Source organism: Ischnura elegans, chromosome 11, assembly GCF_921293095.1.
Source record: "Ischnura elegans chromosome 11, ioIscEleg1.1, whole genome shotgun sequence".
Classification (NCBI taxonomy): domain Eukaryota; kingdom Metazoa; phylum Arthropoda; class Insecta; order Odonata; family Coenagrionidae; genus Ischnura; species Ischnura elegans.
The window spans coordinates 102204174-102218648 of record NC_060256.1 but is presented as its reverse complement, the minus strand read 5'-3'; the positions used below and the strand labels follow the sequence as shown (position 1 = coordinate 102218648).

At 36.7% G+C, this 14475-nt stretch overlaps 1 long non-coding RNA gene across 1 annotated transcript; it reads left to right on the top strand.

Moving 5' to 3' along the window:
• The first annotated feature begins 5555 nt into the window (after window positions 1-5555).
• On the top strand, window positions 5556-10626 carry LOC124168012. The gene is made up of 3 exons (XR_006866816.1): window positions 5556-5702; window positions 5807-5877; window positions 10553-10626. It is a non-coding gene; the product is annotated as an uncharacterized LOC124168012 (long non-coding RNA).
• Window positions 10627-14475: the final 3849 nt, after the last annotated feature.

The window sequence follows — 14475 nt, the reverse complement described above, 5'->3', positions numbered from 1 at the left end:
GGAACATGCTAAAGCAAGGCATGAGAGAGAGGTGTAAGTATTCGTTTGATTATTATATAGGTTTGGGCAAGGAGGAATAATTTTGGTCTGGATACTTTTTTCGCAAGTTGCTCCTGTTAAGGGAGCCCATATAAAGTAAATTTAAATAATTATTGAACATCTTGTAATACAAGGTTCACCCTTCCATGCTAAAGGTAGAGAAAATAGTATTGTTATGTATTATTTTCAGATGCAGATTCCACTACCAAGTAATTCAAACATTTGAAAACAATTTTTGTTCTGCATATGGGAGGTATAATTACCAAAAACATGGTTGAAAAGGATCTCATGCTCTATAAAAGTTCGATGTATAACACCTGTAGAACTTAAGAATGGGATAACTTATTCAACAGGGATGGTAGTTGCACAGTACTACAGAAGCTACTATTTTCTAGTAGCTCTAGCTAACTAAGATGTTTTGAAGTAGGTGTTGTTGTAGGAGCTATAGAAATTTCAGTAGCTCACAGCAGGCTTTAGTTGCTATTCACCTGTTATGTCTCTGTCGAAATGTGAATATTGCCAGTGAGCTAGGTTTTCACTTTTGCCTCGATACCAGACTACATTAGAAGATCTATTTTAATTATTAAGATTGGAAGAATTCGGAGATCTAAATCATGGAATGGCCTTAACTACAGCAAGTTTTTGCTAGTTTTTCAAAGTTTCTATTTTTTTAAGTTGCATCTCGGCCAATGCAGCTAAGTGGTTTGTGTGCCAAATCAGTGTGGCTGTTTTCACACTAATCCCAAGAGATCTAGTCCACTTAAACTTCCTCCTTTAAATTTTCTAGTTTCCTTTACTCCTATATCATATTCAGCTCCTCTGCATTAGTCTTCCTTAGCTCCAGCTTATGTAACACAATTCACTCTAGTGTAGTCATAATCTTCAAGCAGAGACCAATTGTTCAGAAATATTATCCTCCATTTGAATGCTTTTTCCAATATCTTTTTCGAGACCTCTACTTAGCTGTCTGGCAAGGATGGATCAAAGAATTTTTTTCTAGATGGTGCACCAGGGTCTAACAGGCAAACAGTCTTCTCATATTTGGGATTAAAATCTAGTTCAACAATTGTTGTATGAAAAATGTTCTTAATCATAATGTATACATTACTAACATATTAATATTTTTACTCAAAATCTTTTCTTATTTAAGAACAAGAAAAAGTTAAAGAAAAGTTTGTAAAATGTATTCAGCCTGTAATGGACAGGTTTCCTAATTTTGAAACCTTAAGAATGTTAAACACGTGACTAATAAGACTGTAGCGTCCTGTCTTATGTAATCTGCTTGTTACGTACAAGATACAATTTCTTGCTACAATGAAATGTTTATATACTTCATTATTACAGGAGCAGTGCAGGAGAGCATGACCGCTGAAAAAGATGTGGAGGTTGCCATCCAAAACTGGCTAAGGCACGCCAAGGAGCGGTTGCAGGGGAAGAAGAAAATTTAATAATATGTATGTAGTTTCTTGCATTTTATTATTTTAAGAAGCCAAATAAATATTGTGCATGGAATTGATGCCTTATTTATTTAAATTCTTGTCTGGACCTATTATTTATTTGTATCGAACAAAATGCAATCCTAACCTAAACGTGTCCTCAAGGTGTCCAGAGCGGACAATTTCAGGTCGTCCATAGGCCACCTTTTTTACTGACATGCGGACTTGCAGCGGACATCATTTTGTATGAATTTGGCTGTCCGTAGGATGTCCATAGGCCACTTGGCGGACAATCACCGGATGTCCGAAAGGTGTCCGTGTGCTGTGTGGGCTGCTACCATGAACAAAACTTATGAACCTTGTGACGAAGAGAAATAAACAATAGCATTTTCACGCACAACGGCCAACTTCAATGCACAAAGAATTAGGCAAATTCTCTAACTCATCTCCGAGCTGCTCAAAATCAAAGGGCTTCTCAGCTAGTAATGTATATAAACAAGAAACCCAAACCAAAACATCAGGTCCATTCCAGATAAAAAAAAACTTAAAAATAACTTTTCAAGAGTTTGATTCTACTTCCGATAGAGCAAAACAATGTTTAAAAAATATCAACTTTAAATGCGAATACTCACTGTGCCATGCGATGGACAGTAGGCGGCACGCATTACTTACAAAATTAAAATTAACGTGTCCACCACATTCTGCCATCTTGGAATAAGGTCGACTAAAAATGTTGAGCGGGATAGGTGTTTCATTTTCGACAAATGCTGTAATATGGACACGCAGTTGAAACATTTGCATTGTTATTAAACTTAATTGATAAGATTAGTGACACTTCGGGCCTCCACCGTTATCATAACTTAGGTACCATGCACAAGAAACAACTTATTCAAAAATGCAACATGTAAACATTCAGTGTACTTACCGCCGCCTTCCACAAATGGGAGTTTATAATGCCCAGTTTGGAATTTTATTTCTTCTTAGCATTATATACCGACTTAAAACCACGCACAAAAACGACCCCTTGTCGTAAGCCATGGTGTTCACAGGTAAGTAAACGGGATCCCACTACGAGCGAGGGCACGGGATTTGTTTCAAGTCACTACTCCTGAACCATCGCTGACTTTTCTGAGCTAATAGCACCACTTTCTAGCCACTACACTCAGTTTCGTACTGTCAAAAAATGAAACCTCCAGAAGGCCTCCTTACCACTGAAAAAATGGAAAAAAACACCTCAAGTCAACGTTTAGCCTATACTCGCCATGTTAATTTTCCTACAACTAGAAACCATGGGCACCCTCGCGCTGCCACTCGTTCAAAAGAGGAACTATTGTCGGAAGATTGAGGCAACAGCGCCCCCTACCGATTTCAATGAGAACCTTTTGGAAGATTAGTAACCAGTATATAAGGGCCTTGCCCTGGAGAAAGAGAAAACAGAGTCGTTCCCAATGGAGAAAGCAGCCCCCTCCAACTCCCGGCCGCTAGGTGGCCCAAAAGCTTCCGTGCGAGGGAATCGCCGATAGATGGTACTAGTGGGTGTTTGCGCGTCCAGCATTACGAAATTGCATTGAACCAAATACAATACTTGATCGCTGGAACAACGAATTTAAAATGCCTTTAACTGAATTGAACACTAAGAAGCAATTTAATAGCCTTTTAATTTCATTGACAGCCAGTTAGAAAGTCCATGCACAAAAAACATTGTCTTTAGAAGAAATTGAAAATGAGATGTTGTCGTCTGCTAGCAGTCGTATTTTATTAGCTCTACTTCGTAAAAAAGAAGTTATTTGCGTCCTGATCATCATATATTTATCGCTAACGGCATACTGCCTGACATATAATTATCAAGGTATCGGTCCCCCAAAAAAAATTGGCGATACAGACAATCGAGTCGGCGTTTCCTCCTCCAAGGAACTCCAGCGCAATTATGCTGAATGGGGAAATAAGTTTTGGCTGCAGATATCTCCTTTAAACTCTCATTAGGTCACCTTAAACAGGCAATCCTAAACTGGTAGCTACGATGATACGGTTATCTCCGATTCAGAAATTAAAAGATCCGCAATGAGAAAAACTGGCCCAAAATTAATTACTGAAAGCTTCACATAACGACTCATATTAAGATTAGATTAAGACTTAATGGTTATTCTGAAATGGAAAATGTACGTTTGAGAACCCTAATTAAGACTTTAGGCACAACAAAAACACCTTGCTAAATTCTTAACCCAAGAAAGTCACAGAAATACACATCACAAGATCAACCGAAACAGCAACCAATGTAAAGGAAAAGGGGACGTCTGGGAACGGTAGTTGAAGGAAGTGATTGTTGTTAAATTTAAAATGCATTTATTCATGAAAGCACAAGCACTATCATTAACACTGTACAGGCGAGCTTAAAGGATAAGGGCAAAGGTTGGAAGTGTGAAAAATGTAAATAAATCTCGAAGTTCATGAAGATTTGAGGGTTTTCCACGGTTGTGGCAGTATCACTTCCACCAAAAGATCTGGAGATGAATGACCGCCTAGAAATAGAAATTTTTCAAAATTAGGCAAAATTTAAAAAAATATATTTAAAAAATGAGTTGCAATCCTAGGTCGTATCAGTTATAAATGTGGAATGACAGTACTTTTACCACGAAAAATCTCCACAGTTAGCTAATAATGGCGTTACACGAGGTTATGTCACACCAAAAATGTGAGGCTTTGAGGCACGAGAAAAATATCATAATGAAAGGGTGGGGCCAAATTTTCGATTGCAAATATCAAGAGCTAAATTCATCCTTTCAATTCTTAATATTACCACCATTTACTCTATTCTCATGACTTCCTTTTTTATTACAGATAGTAACCCCTGCCCCTTTTCAGCAAAAAATATCCTGACCACATTACTGTTGTTGCACTTTGTTTACAACTACAACAATTTCTAAACTGCAATGGCAGCAAATCCACAAAGTAAAAAAATATGAAATTAATTATATTTCAACATCCGTAGGCGGATCACCGTTAGTCCGTGTATATTATTGTACGCTAAACAACATCAATACTTGCATAAAATGAGCATGGATGCAAGCATAACTATCGCTAGGGCGCCATAAATATTATCCCACCAGATAACAGAAGCTACCATTATAATTTCACTGTCATTAAGTCCTAAAACTAGAGTAGGATGCACATTAACACTTTCACCATGATCATAAAAACATAAATTCTCTGCACAACTGTATCTAATAGGAATGAAACAATACAAGTTTTCAATTCGTGGTGGAGCGATATTTTTCCTCCTCTTTCTGTACTGACACAAAATTCTTCACTAAATATCTAAAGCCATCAATTAATTGCAAAGCGAGCTACGAAACCACCGAGGTTATGCAATTGTAATTAAGTACAATAACACAATTAGTAAAAACTGATGGAACTATGCCTCCACGGCAACATGGCATGATATTATTTCGGTATTATGTGAAAAACATGAACCATTGATTTCCCGCGAAGATAAAAATAAAAATTTCCGTAAATAAATATCGGATGCTTTGCCATATCCTCTTTAAAAACAAGAGAAAGGGCATGCATGGAAGAGTAAACAAAGCCGCCATTGCAGATACTGCAGTATTTCCGCTATCTATTTGCACCGCTAATTTATTCTTAGCGAATAACACATATTTTCAAATAAAAAACGAGGTCACTGGGATCTAAAACCACGAAAAAATTACCAAATTAACGATAACAGAGCCATAAAACTAACATCGGTAACCCACCGCATTTTGAGTACTTACCACTGCTTTGAAAAAACTTTTATTTTCAGCTCAGCATTCCTTCCTGGTTTTCCTGTATCTTGTAGAATTATTAGACACATATTAAAAGCGCGATGCACGAACCATCTTCAAATTTAATAGCTTTTTAGCAATATAACACATCTTCCAAGTGATGAGCTTCGCTGGTTCACCATTGAAATGAATGTAACAGCAACGCGATACTGGGCGCGCGACAGGCTCGCAGCGCCACTCTGTAACGAACTAAAAAAATTGAATAACGTGGGAGGATTTTGGGCATAGAGCATCTGGAGAGGGCGTTCTAGGTGAAAAAAGTGAAGCCAGCAGAAAGCTGTTTACCCGATGCGCTTTTGTTCGTCCGCCATATTCCGTTACCCCGCTCGCTCGTTTTCCCATAAAGGTACGTGTTAAGAAAATCACCTAATTTTCAGTATACCGAGGCTGCTGAAGCATTCTGAAGGTATGCTGATCTTCTAGAATTCATCTTAATACTGGTATATTATTATCTCCTTTAAAAAGTGAGTATTTAATCTAGAAAACGACATGTTTATTCAACCTTCGCAGATGGTTTGCTGCGCGGCTTACGGGTGCAGTAATTGCCCCGGTAAAAAGATACGTGGACTCACATTCCACCGGTAAGTTGCAAAATGGTCAATTATTAGTAATATCTATATCATTGGCTTGAAGTGCATGGTCAACCTTGTTAATTATCTATGTATGTGCCGCGTGCAGCAGGTGGACTCATGTGCGGCAGTGTACTGGTTATTTGTTACTTATCCTTGTCAGTGCTAAAATTGTATTATACTATGTCGAATTTTGTCATGAGTGATAATGCTTATCGTAATGAAGTAAGATATTTAAAAATATCCGTTCTTTTTCGGAACTCTTTTCATCCCTGCGTACCATCGCTGGTGAACATTTTTGTGTATTGACATAATGGTACAAAAATGCTTAGCAATAATTCAATTATCGACCGAAAAGTTATTATGATCATTAGCGATGACCAGTAACAGCACTTACTCAGCAAAAAAAGAACACGAACTTCTTCCTCTGTTGATGGGTTGACATACACCTTAATTGATCTTATTTAGAAATAAAATGCTTAGTCATAAAAATATTGTTGTAAAAGCATAAGTTGATATGTATTAATGAACCACTTTACATGCCCAGAATGTGTTTTTTCTTGTTTCATAGCCCATTCATGTCAACTAATCTCTTAGAAAGTGGAGGGAACATTCTAATTAGTTTTTGCTGAGTTACAGAAATCTCTGGTTAATATCATTTTTCATTTTTTTTTGCTCGTAGGTGTTTTTTATATTTGTTTTTGTGATTACAACGATTACAACTTTGCTGAAGCAACAGCTCCTTGCTATGCTGTGATCATGCTATGATCTATGCTATGATCAAGTTGGTGCCTCTTTCATTTTTTTTCAAGTTAGTGCCCCTTTCATTGCTTCTTTGTGAATGTATTCATCATGATCAATCATGTGTTCGTTTTTGCAATTTGAAAAAAATAAGTAATTACCCTGTATAAGGCGATGAAAGTTTGTGGCACATATGGTGGTTTCCTACTAACTACTCGCCCAGAACTCATGATCTGTCAATGAATTTCCCCCTTTGACTCAACATATCTGTCTTTCGTTACAATTATCACTTCAATTTTAATCAATGTGAATAACACTCATTAAGGTTATTGCTTACGATACAATAAACAATTTTTTAGGCTATATGTACACTAGGTGCACGCATATGTCACACCACTACAATACATAGCAAACAAAAGTATGCACCTATTTTGTACCACACATGTGCACCATAATGTCAAGTTACTCAAATACTAGCTTGCAAAAATTCAATTTCATTACTTTCATTGTTTTGGCATTAAAGGGTGACAAAAATATTGCATATTTTAGACAACATTAAATGGAATAGGATTATTTTGTATATGTGTAATAAATTGTTCCCAATTTGATAAGGACCAACTCTGTTTACCACCAGTGTGGAAGTGCGGTGGCCTAGTGAGATAGACCATTGGGCTACTGCTTGAAGTGTGACACCTTTTGACACATCCAACAGAAATTCATGCATTTTGTGGTGGTCAAAGAAAGTAATCAGCCCTCCTATTCTGAATATCTTGCATTCAATCACTTGTTTAACCCTCGAGCGCCCACGGTTGCGTATACGCAACCGAAGTTACAATGTCGCGAATACAGTCCCTGACGCCACAACGTAGTTCTTATCGGCTAATGAAACTACTACATTGTGCGTAAGTGTTCTATCTACATGTTCCTATGATTTCTTTCGGTAACCAGTCGAGCTCACGACAGAAAAGGTGGCAGACATAGCTCGCGGTGCAGTCTACGCTCAATATGGATGTACGCTTCGTGTAAGTAGAAGTCTAATTGTTATTCCTTGTATTTTCCGGCACATATTTTGCAATACTATGTTGACAGATACTATTTTGATACTAACTATATCATTTTTTGGCAAAAAAATGACTATATGTTCAAAATAATTGGTCTTGATTCATGCGGTTGCGTATACGCAACCACGGGCGGTAATGGTAGCGATAAGAATTTTTCTCAAATATCGGCGATTTTTTAAATTATTATGTCATCGTGCAGTTTTTAATATAAGTTCCACAGCTATGATGTATATATTTGTTTAAATGTTTAACACAACAAAGAAATATTTTTGTGCGTATATTGGGAAGTAAATTATTTATAGGTTCTCCCTAATTATTGATGGATTATTTACTTCATACATTTCTTATGATCTTTAAAAAATGAGTATTATTGATTTGCATTATTAATGGCAAAGACGAGTATCATTATGCATTAATTATAATTTTCAGTGATATTACATTGAAAGAAGCTCTTGATACCCTTGAATCTGATGATATTGATGGTGATTTAGATGCCATTTACATAGAACCTCCGGAATGCAACGTCGCGTCTGATGAAGATTCCGCAGAAGAAGATGACGCCGGCAAAGTTGACAATTTATCTGGTCGACAATTGGGTGCAGGTGCAGGTGCTGAGGTTTTTTCCGCAGGATACCTGGCGACCTTTTACCTGATATTGGGACTGTGCCTGCCGTCTTTTGTGGCGAGCAGAATTACACATCCGCAACGCCGAGTGAGTCAACTACTGCACATAATTTGTCTTTGAGTGACAGAAGAAATATTTACAAAAAGAAAAGAAAATGTGTTCATAATCAAGAGGACGTTGTTTGGGAGGAAAAAGACATCAGTTATTTCCTGCCCCCTTTTCCGGAACAAAATTACTCTGAGTTTAGTAATAAATCATGCGTGGAAATGTTTGAATTATTTTTTGATAGTGATATTTTGGAACATTTAGTGACCGAGAGCAATAAATATGCGCTCTTCCTAAATTTGCCACATCCAAATATCGAGAAAGATGAGCTCAAAGTTTTTCTTGGAATTCTTTTGCTTTCGAGTTATCACCATTTACCCAACAAGAGAATGTTTTGGGAAGAAAGCGGTGATACCCGTTGTGAAATGGTTGCTGGGACTATGCGACGGAATCACTTCCTAGAAATATGTAGATTCCTGCATTGTGCGGATAACAATAGTCCAATTACAGGTGACAAAATGTGGAAATTGCGCCCTATTCTAGAGAAGTTTAGCCTAAATTGCCGCAAACATTTTAGACCGGTACGAGAAATTGATTATGACGAGTACCTACATGATTGCATATTATGGCCGACATTCTTGTAAGCAATTTATTCGCGGAAAACCTATCCGTTTCGGGTACAAGGCGTGGTGTCTGAATACAAAAACTGGCTATCTAATTGATTTCGATGTGTATCAAGGTAAGAATCCTTTTGGGAATAATGAATATGAAACAGAGTTTGGGAAATGTGCTGCACCGATGATGGTAATGCTAGACCGTCTACCTGAGCAAGCAAAAGGCCTGCCTATTAGTCTATATTTTGACAACATTTTTACCAGTGTTCCTCTCCTACAAAAACTAAAAAACCGGGGATATGGTGGTACGGGAACTCTAAGAGAAAATAGAATCCCTAAATACTGCCCATTACCATCAAGGGTGAAATGAAAACGATGATTTGGGGAAGTTATGCATATCGTTGTGAGACAAACTCGGGCGTAATCGTGTGCAAGTGGGTAGATAATTCAATTGTTACTGTTGCTTCAACGTGCCATGGTATTCACCCTGCAGAAAAAGTGAAACGCTGGTGCAAAAAACTTGGTAAACGCATTTTAAATACAACGGCCACACATGATTCGAGAGTATAATATTTTCATGGGAGGGACTGATAGAATGGACAAAAATATAAGCTATTGCCGAATCGCTATCAGAGGGAAAAAATGGTACTGGCCAATTCTAACTTGGATCATTGATGCTGCGGTCCAGAATGCATGGGTTTCAATGCGGCATTCAGGGCAGGCTTTGACGCAAGTTCAATTTAGGAGAAGCATAGTCCAACATTACCTTCTGAAATATGGCCAGCCTTACCAGAAAGGAAAACGAGGGAATGTAAGAAATAGAGCCGCTACAGAAGAACTGCGATTTGACTTGATTGGCCATTTTGTAATCGTGAATGGTGATAAGAGAAGACGTAAATGTGCAGGACAATTTTGTAAAACAATATGTCAAACATCTTGAAAGAAATGCAATGTCGGTTTGTGTGTGTATTGTTTTGAAAAGTACCACCTTTTTGTGAAGAGTTCTTAGAAATTATATGTATTTTGTACCATTAGAATTAATTACTGGTTTATTTTATGAACAATTTGAAAATATTTGTGTCACAAATATATATAAATAAATGCTGCAATTAGTTTGTATGGTTGAAATTTATTTTTAATGAAAAATAAATATTTACAACTGGTATATGTTGCCTATTTTAGAGTATGGAGTTTGAAACTCGCTGACATGGGGAACGCCCACGGTTGCGTATACGCAACCCATATTTATGTCAAAATAATATTATTAATCATCAAAAATTATATGTATTCCATCGCATGAAGTCTATTTAAATAGAAATGACTCAAAATTAATACATTTATACGAAAAAAAATCTCTGGGCGTTCGAGGGTTAATTAGCGACGAACTTCAAATGAACTTGAAATTGAAATTTCTCATTCATTGTTCTCCTGATGAAGTAGAAACTTAAGTGATAGCATTTTTCATAAATATCTAGAGGTTTATCTTGATTGGTGATGCTAAGCATTTGATATATCACACAGATTCTGCCCATTGAAATTGTCAAATAATTCCTATTTAGGTTTAATATAGCTAAAGAATTTATGCATATTTTTAATTGCAGGTTCAGCTAATCCAGTAGCCGATGTAATTGAGGTTGTATGAATGTACAAACATTGGAAATAATCCCGGAGGTGTGGCGGCCTTCATCATGTATTCATAATTCTCTTGCCAATCTGAATATATCTTAATAGAATTTTACATCATGTCTGCCTGAGATTTATTGTGAATTTGGTTACTTTGCATTGATTGTATAAATAATCAGTTTCAATAGCATTGTTTAATCATTCTGCAAATCTGAAAATGTAACATTTGATGGGTGTGTACATTATATAAGTTGGAAAATGGGAATTTTTTCTTTTTTAATACCTCCTACAACGATTCCATTTAACACAGCTGTTACCCACTGTGCATGTTCGTCTGATTTCGGGGAAGGAAAATAATTTCTGATTTGTCAGCACTTGAAATTCATCAGACCCATCCTCAATTTCTTAAGACAGTATTGCTTTCATGGCAGTTTACTCAGAATTGTAAGCGAAATCTCTTTCGAGCTTGTCTCTTAGATGACATTTTACTTTCCTAATGCTCAAATTTTTCCTTTGATGAGGAAGCCCTTTTGATTAATGGCCATGAGGTTATTAACAGTAGTTTCGGAAATGATTTACACTGTGTAACACTTAGATATTGAAGTTACATATCCGAAAAAAATGTCCGGCGCCAAGAATCGAAGCTTGACTTCGCTGTGTTTAAAATTTTCTCATCAATACTTTTTGTAGAGCATTCATAAGTAATGGTAGGCATGATTCCCGATGTTAAGTCTTGCTAAACCATATTATTTTCCTTGAATCACGATTTATGTATATTTTTGACGGATTGTTAGCCAAATAAAATCTTGTAGTGCACGCAATAGCAATTAAACGTGATTATTATCGTAGCAGTCAGTGTCCTCCCATTCCTCTCTCGTCCATTTATCCCTTTATATTTACTTTCATAATTGAATTTGGTTTAAAACATTCTATTGTAAATATCAGAAGTTATATACTTTAAGGGTTCACATGAATTCATCAGATATTTTTCAGCTTACAGCCGAAAATTAGTTGCTATTGTCGCAAGTGACTTGTCGTGCGTCATATTTTGAATTTGCCGCACCGTGGTTGAATCGTCTATTTCATCCAAAAGATGCATTTTTTCCGGTTTTATATTCAACAAATAATCTTCGCTCATCGGTGGGAACGGGTTTTTCCGGCTGTCAGTTGGGAAAATATTGAGTTTCCTTTGACGAATATCCCATAAGGAACCATGTATTTCTGCTTCACCCGGGGTAAAGGAATATGGCGGACGGGCTGAAGTGCCACGCCCCCCTGGCTTCACTTTCCTACCGTGGGAGGGGTAGCTAACGCCCTCTCCAGATGCTCTATGGGAGAAAGAGTCAACCGTTCGGTATACCAGAGTCCTCTATATTGCCATATAATAACTACGAAGTTGAGTCGTCGCAGTCTGCCATCTTCACTCTCATCATTAATGGCGGCCTGTGTTGTAGCATAGGCGTAACGTCGAGTTGGTGCAGTTTTTTACATTTTTGTAATTGATAAATAAGAGAGATGGGCGGTTCTTCTGCACCAAACTGTTCCATTAGTTGTAGGGATGTGTTCCGCGCTTTTGTTTTTCCTTGTAATCCTCAGGTAAGGGCTAAATGGCTACAAATGTGGGGGATGGATGAGTGGCAACCGTAGCCGTCTTCCACTATTTGTGAGGTGAGTTAGAAGTTGATGTAATTCAATGTATTGGGTAATTATTCATATGAAGATCAAGTTCTTACTTAGTTTCGGCATAATTTCATGAAAGGCTGTGATTTACTTCAAAGATTAATACCTTTGCCAATCAGTTTTACGTTGTATACGTAATGTAAACAGAAAAGAGTGCATAATAATTCCTGCTATTGTTGAGAGTTTTTCATGTATAGGTTTAAGGTTATTTGTGTCAATGGTTTTTAAACTTTGATAGTGTCGTAATACTGATACAATTAACCCGTGCTACATTCAATTAATTAATTTAAACAATAAACTAGAATACGCAACTTATTCACACAATGGAATGTGGTAGGTTGTTATTATTTCGTCGCGTGAAAGTTATACTTGTAAGTGTCCTTGAAAGTTATACCTGTAACATATAAGTGCTTTCACGTTTGAAATATCGTGAGGAACTTTACGTGTGATACAATCAATGATACCAGTTTTCATTAAAGACTTACTGAAATCATGTAATATTCATGTCCCTTTTGGAACTATATGTTGTTGGTAACGAATGTTTGTAGATAATTGCATTCGAATCCATTTTGGATTTTACACCTTGTAATTAATGCGATTTATATAAGCCGCGAAACCTTCCTTAATTAATATTATAGTCAACATATATTACATGCATGTATTTATTTAGCCATTTAATCATTATGAAAACATTTTCCTGCGAGTTTTCCTTACCACAGGTGCACTTATACGAATCAAAATTTGAATCCGCTCGGAAGAGAGGCTGGAAAATATTAAAAGCCCAATGATGTTCCGACGATTTTCGGCGTCGCGAACCGTCCGAAGCCTATTACACCAAGAGGAGACCTCTAATATTCGATTGCCGGTCTTGAATTGAAAGTCTTTTCCTTTGCTGAAGTTGAAGAGCCATCGAGTGTGGTATGTACGTATTAAGGTTGTTCTGTTATTCATACTATTGGCATTTGCTGAGAGTGTGTTTATGATGTTATCAGTGTCAGTGCATTGTAATGAACGGTATTATTATTGGTGATAACGAAGTATTGTGGCACCGTTCAATTGGGTTATTGTCTATCAGTCATCTGGTTGTTGGGCTTTGTTTTCTTTTGTTCATCTTGAGTAGCATTTTCAATTCCATCGTCCTTTGCTGTCACCCACATACCTACGCACAAGTTTCACTGCCCACTTATCTCTTCTTATGACGATTAAATTATGAAATTATTCAAAAGTAGCGCTAACGGCTGTCCTGTTTAGATTATTAACCAGCCTGAGAGACAATTACCTATTAGCTCTAGGCTGTAAAAATATGATTGTACAAGTACTATCGATCCCTTTATAAATGGGTTCATTGGAAATGTTTCTTACAAACAACTGGTGGATTGATAGTGATGCCAGGGCATTTATTAGGGAATGGCATCAACAAAGCATTTATGTATCCTCATCGTCCATTCAATAGTTTAGGTTCTCAGTGTCAGGCGCTGCCTGAAGTATTATTATCAAAAGGAAGTGGTAATTAAACATACTCTTTAATTATTGGTTCACGTTTGTACAAAGTAAGACGTGGCAAGCATGCACAAGCAAGTGATATCTCTACTTTCCCTTCATAGCTTCATTGTATTCTTGGGGTCTGTGAACTAATTTACAAATCAAAAACATTGCTGATATTGACAATTCAAATGATTTTGAAACTACCTTCATTTTGTGATACAATATTTGAACTTACTGCGGCTAAAGGAAGAAAATAAAGAGGATTTTTTAGTAATTAATGAAGAAGTACCTCATTGCTATTTTCATTGTTAAAGTCCTATTTGTTTACTTCTTTGAGAGAGTACTTCAATGCTATATTAAAATGTGAAATGATGCAATTTTTTTGTTTGAAACCAAAATCATTGACCAGTGGTTTCTCGATAGTTTTCCTTGGAAAAAATCACCTGTGTGTAATTCATGTTTGGCATAGTCGAAGGCTGGATGAATCCAAGGTCTTGTTTTTAGGATAGGTTAAGTGTTTTTTGAAGACTAAATGCAGTCTTATGAGCTGGAGATATTGAGCATGTCTTTATTTGTGTGTTTATTCATGTCATAAGCACCTATATTACCCTGAGTCATGGACTTCTAAAATCTCTTGTACATAGTTTGTCTGTTTCTATTATGCCTCATTTTATTGTCTTTAGGTGGTGTAAGTCATTTCTTTCCTATCTTCCATACATGTCACCTGGACTTGGTA